This window comes from Aedes aegypti, chromosome 2, assembly GCF_002204515.2.
Source record: "Aedes aegypti strain LVP_AGWG chromosome 2, AaegL5.0 Primary Assembly, whole genome shotgun sequence".
Classification (NCBI taxonomy): Eukaryota; Metazoa; Arthropoda; class Insecta; order Diptera; family Culicidae; genus Aedes; species Aedes aegypti.
This window is the reverse complement of record NC_035108.1, coordinates 230,521,704-230,527,803: the sequence shown is the minus strand read 5'-3', so window position 1 is coordinate 230,527,803 and position 6,100 is coordinate 230,521,704. Positions and strand designations below refer to the sequence as shown.

The following is a 6,100-nucleotide window of genomic DNA, read 5'->3' as shown; positions in this document are numbered from 1 at the left end:
AGATGTCTTTTGAGATTGGATCCAGGTTTTACATAAGTTTCAGTAGTAACTGATATACAAATGTCTGTTTTTAGCTGTTAGAAAATCAAACAGCTCGTCCTCTTTACCATTCAAAGAACAAGCATGCCAATTTAAAATATTTAAATTATTTTTTCGATCTATTAGAGAAACGTAATCCAATAACAAATGATTAGTAAATTTTACACCAACTTGGACTGCTTCAGTCATAGTGGCGGTTTTGAAAATTGCATCAATCATTTGATTTAATTGTTCATTTCGGTTGACGAAGAGGCAAAATAGAAGTTTCCTGTGGCGGCAGGGTTTTCCCATTTGATTTGAAACAATTAGAACGGTTATTCGTAGTATGGAAAGGGGAGGAGTTCAAAATAGGGGTTGAAGGTTGGTGGGGGTAAAGGTTGGTGATGATTTAGATCATAGTTCTTATGTTTCCTTTGATTACTTTGTGTTACCGCATTTAGAGCCCAGTTAGCTAAGGTTTGCACGTCAAACGCAAACAGCAATATGTATTGAACGCTGTATTGAAATTTTTAACATTAGGGGATTTTTTTTATTATCGGACAATTTGGGCCGGAGGTTCTCCGATTTGTTTGAAATTTTTAGCAGAGGTAGAGCTCGTGAATATATGACCAAAAGTAAAATTAAAAAAAAACTATAGTGGCCTATTTTTCCGGAAAACTCTAGATTAATTTTCACGATTTCCCCATATACATCAAACTTTAAAAATCATATCTCCTGAATTTTCTTTTAGTGAAATCGAAAGGAAATTTCCTCAAAAATCTATTAAAAATATAAATAGAAAAACATTTCCCGGAAAAATTTTCACCATGGAGAAAATTGTCGGAAAAATAGCGGAAGAACTATCGTCTGTATCATGAAAAATTTTCAAAAATATATTTTTTGATTCATCAATCCATACTGTAACTTTCGTCCATAGACGCCAAAGTGGTATCTTTTACCGTTTAGGCGACAGAACTTAAAAACCGTTGACCACCCGCACGCTTCCCATAGGAAAATGTGTTCTATTGTGGGCCTTATAACCATGCGCTAGCGGCGGCAGTAATTTACACGCATTGTAAGTGTAACGTAGTAAACCATCCTTCCCTTTCCAGTCAGAAGAAGCTTTTAGTCAATCGGAGCACTCTCCATTGTTCCATTGGTTTCACTGAAAGATTTTTGTTCTACGATGCATAGTTCAGGAGATATGATTTTTTAAAGTTTTTGGTATATAGGGAAATCGTGAAAATCCATCTAGAGTTTTCCGGGAAAATAGGCTACTATATTTTTTTTGAATTTCACTTTTGGTCATGTATCCACGAGCTCTACCTCTGGTGAAAGTTTCATACAAATCGGAGAACCTCCGGCCCAAACCTGTCCGATAATTTTAAAAAATGCCCATTATCTAATCATGAGAGCATCAAAAATTTGTCAAGTTTTTATGTTTATTATTGTAATAGTTTGAATTGATTTTCACCATCAAAGTTTACACCAAACCCACTCGTATTTAGCTGAAATAGCTTTTAAGTGTCTTCGGGAATCCAACGCGTTTGGAGTGCTTGATCATTTCTTTGCCAACTCGAAGGTTTTTTCATGCGGTCTTGAAGTGTTTTCTTAGGTACAGTCAACTCTCCCTTACTCGACCTCCATATCTCAATATCTACTTGGAGAACCATAGTAAAATTTGGTGTCCATGGCTACCTCGATGGTCCCTTGAATCGCATTTGCACTAGTTTTGTGCTAAGACAAGACGTGTCAGGTAAAAGTACAAAAATGAAACCAATTGCCTGTCAAAAAAGACCACTTCCCATTGGTCGTTTTGGCAAAGGCCTACTTTCACATCGTTGAGTTGAATTGCAACAGGGCACTTTGTTGCTAGCCAGGCCGTGTTGCTAGTTCATTAATTAGAATGTTCACCAAAAGTTTGAACATTTTTAATAAAATCTGTTTTGTTTCAAATCTAATAATATTCGATGTTAAGTTTACCGCATGTGCTCCTAGAATGCTAGAATAAATACAAAATACTTAATTGAGAGCAAACTAATGGAAATTGTATCAATTTTCTCCAAAACTATCGCCGGTTTTAGAAAATAAACCTGATTTTTTAAAAAGCAAGCATTACCTATTGCATTGCATGAATAAAGCGTGCAAGAAACTACCAAATTATGAGCTTCGATATTTGAATTGGTTCACAAGATTTGCTTAAAAGGATTCTGGTAGCACTGGCTTTTGTATCGTCAAGGTTATCGACTGAAAAACAACGAGGCAGTCTTAGTTGAGCTGTCGCGTCCTGTCATAGGTTTTGTGCTATGTAACTCGATATCTCCCTAACTCGATGGTCCCTTCATTATCGAGTTATGGAGAGATGACTGTTCGTATTTTGTGGCTGCTTCTCGTGGGCTTCTTCTTCTTTCTGGCATTACGTCCCCACTGGGACAGAACCTGCTTCTCAGCTTAGTGTTCTTATGAGCACTTCCACAGTTATTAACTGAGAGCTTACTATGCCATTGACCATTTTTGCATGTGTATATCGTGTGGCAGGTATGAAGATACCGTAAGGACGCCATTCACCGCTCATGCTCCATTCACCGCTCATTGGAATATTTTAAAAAATCTGAACACATTTTCGCAATAAAAGTCATCAACATGTATTAGTATACCAGAATAGATGGTATCAGAATGAAATTCATATGATTTAATTTTATATACTATTTATAAAAAAATAATTTTAGGCTGTTTAAGGCGGTAAACATGAGTTGAACAATGATTTTATTATGGCAGATCGAAAAATGCTTCTTAGCTACCACGCTTTAATATGTTGTAGTACTATAGTACAAAGATAACAACCAGACACATTCCAGCGTAACGCGACACCACGAGGAACCGACTTTCATTATCAAATTAGGCCTGTTCTCGGAAATATGCCTTGTGACCATGTGATTAAACAGGTTTTATATATTGCATATTAAATGTACTTGATGTGACATTCATTTTGAAACATAACACTGTATATATGTTAACTAAAAGCAGTTGCATTTCGTAACGCGACACCATCGCTGAAATGCACTTTTTTAAACATCACTCTATAATCGCCTATATCTGCTCTGCTATGATTTTTACAATCCAGGTTTGTTCTAGGCAATCCTTCTATGTATTGATAAGAATCAGAGTGTGACTTCAAATTGGAAGGTAATATTGAATAATTGCAGAAATCATTGATTTCATTTTATGAGCGCCGCGTTACGTTTATCTTCCAACAGGGTTCTGCAAATGGTTGTCGCGTTACGCAAAAAGCATTTTTTATTTTTATTGATAAAATCGGTAATGTTGCTTTCAGGTTTCAGAAAAAATGTATATCTAGTATTGTTATTTGTTTAATACATTCGACATTCTGCCTCACAGTGGGGGTAATTTGATCCGAAACTGGTTAAAATTAATATAATGTTTCTGTGAAACTTTTTGAGAATGTGGTGCTTTGTAAAAGCGTAGATGGCGCTTGTAGTCACCATATAAATTTGACTCAATTCTTTGCAATAATATTTAGATATTTCTGTGATTTTTTAAGAATGTTTCCGGTACAGTGCTTTCGGATGGCGGTGCTAATAATCTTGAGCATTGATACATGTTATAATGCTTGAATTTGATTGTAAAATAAAATTATGTAAACCTTTCAGTGGGGTAATCGCACTTTTTTTTTTGGGTACAATTTTTTACCCGTTCCTTTAATCTTTTTTGAAGCTGATGAAAATATCCGATGTACATTCGATTTTTATAATCTGCTGGTTCATACATAGCGTGTGCAGGTGTTTATGATTTAGGGGAATTAGGGGCATAATGGACACGTTAAGCAAATGTTCGTTTTAAGATCATTAAATGACAGTGTTTTTAATTTACCCCGGCTAGTTTTCAAGTTTGATGTTAGTACGACGTGCCACATTCATTCATTGTTATAAAAATCATGTCCTATGGCAGAAAAGCAAGGTAGAAAATTGGGTGAAAAACAAGGCTGGTAAAAAGGTATCGGGGCGAAATGAACACCTGCATGAAATTTAGTTATTCCAATATATTCAATGACTGTCAATCGTTCCGATATGCAAAAGGGCTCTCCCTCAATCATAATAGCTAAAAAGAACCTTTCTGGGTCCTTTACTTTGCTCAAAAATTAGATTCTTCTACGGTCTTGCTTATATGCCAATTTGAAACTGAGAAAATTTTTAAGTCAAATTTTGAAGACCAATTGAAGCAAAAAAATAAACTTTTATACCGTCAAACATTTCAAATGCAATACAGATTTCATGCAGTGAATGAACTTTTGATGTAGTATGCGTATTATCAGATATTGAGAGGGTGTCCGTTTCGCCCCGTATGTTCATTATGCCCCCAATCCCCCTACTAATGGTGGTCTGAAGTAGTGATCCTTTATAGAGAGATAAGCGGAAGTAAAATGGAATGATTTGGCAACATACCAGCAGTGCTGATTTTGCTCGGCGTCGAGAATAAAATTGTAACACGGACATGACTTCCCCATTGCTAAAAAATGAATTTTGTTTTGTTATAGATCTTTGAGCTACATTCCCTAACTAATAAACAGCAGAAAAAAGGAAAATATTTCATATATTTTGCTTCATGCAAAACAACTTTTACCGAAATAATTTCAAGCGGATTACATTACTACTCAAGAAAAGTTCAAAACAAACATAACGCATGTTCGTTTGGCTCACGCTTTGACAGCTCTCGCTGCTCGATTGGCTCACACTTTGACAGAAATGTCAGCTTCCGCGTATCTCTCTATAAAGGATCACTAGTCTGAAGGATACAGAATTTTGTGGCGCATGGGTGTAATTGAACCAGATATTGGGCCAATAAAATTTCAATGTAGTCATGTAGTATTTTGAGGATCATGTTTTAGCAAAATTGTTAAGGACGTTTATGGTCTCAAAATAGTGATCTGAATATCATGGAACTCTGCCGCACAGAAGAGTTATTGAATCAGATTATTAGGCGAAACTGTGAATACATTTTAACTCATAAAATTCCTCAATTATACAACCGATTGTTTGAGCTTTCATTGAAAGAAAATAGTTGTACCAGATTTAAACGTTGGCGCAATTTTTCTGAAACCTTCCACGTTTTTGTAAGAGGTAAATACCTATGTTTCTTTTTTTTCTTTTTTGCACAAAGCTAATCAAATAGCTCTGGTTTAGGTCTGGTTTTAAGAAGCGACCCAAATCTTATCAGAAAGATGCCGGTCAGTGAGCCTCACACATGTTGGGACTGCTTGGCTTCAATGGTAAACAACCTGGAATCACTGGAAAATCCGCAATATATTCATGAAAAATTATCAATTTATAGAATCATTCAATCAGGACTGCCCATGGACACTACAACTCCCTTTGGAAGATCCGCAAAACTGGTCGTTAAAACATCCTAGACCACTGTGCTTTTTTTAACACGTTAAAAATCATAATTATAGAATATATAAAATTTGTAATACCGTCGTGCGGGGTGACATTGGGCCATAAGGGTAACTTTGGGAGCCAAGATTTTTACAGCAAAACTAAAACCAGAACAATAAAAAATATATGTGGCAAGCTTCAAGAGTACGTTATAATTAGCCACTGGGATGGTCATAGATTAGTTTTTTGACTCCGTACTAGTCATGAGATGCATCGAAAAGGGCGGTCAAGATCACCCCCTAGGCCAATGTCACCCCGCACGGCGGTACGCGTACTAACTGGGGGCCTTCTAGCCGAGTGGTTTGAGTCCGCGGGCTACATAGCAAAACCATGCTGAAGGGGTGTCTGGTTCGATCCCGTCGGTCCAGGATCTTTTCGTAAAGAAATTTCCTTGACTTTCCTGAGTATAGAGTTATAATCGTACCTGCACACGATATACGAATGTGAAAATGGCAAATTTGGCATAGAAAGCTCTCAGTTAATAACTGTGGAAGTACTCATAAGACACTAAACTGAGAAGCAGGCTCTGTCCAGTGAGGACGTAACGCCAGGGAAGAAGAAGAAGTATAATTTGTATTGAAATTAAAGACCACCTTGATCACCATAAGTTTATTGCAAAATTAATCAAA

General features: G+C 36.4%; 1 long non-coding RNA gene across 1 annotated transcript; it reads left to right on the top strand.

The window, feature by feature from the left end:
• Positions 1-4,827: 4,827 nt before the first annotated feature.
• Positions 4,828-5,534, top strand: LOC110676449. The gene is made up of 3 exons (XR_002500397.1): positions 4,828-5,156; positions 5,220-5,305; positions 5,368-5,534. It is a non-coding gene; the product is annotated as an uncharacterized LOC110676449 (long non-coding RNA).
• The last annotated feature ends 566 nt before the right edge of the window (positions 5,535-6,100 follow it).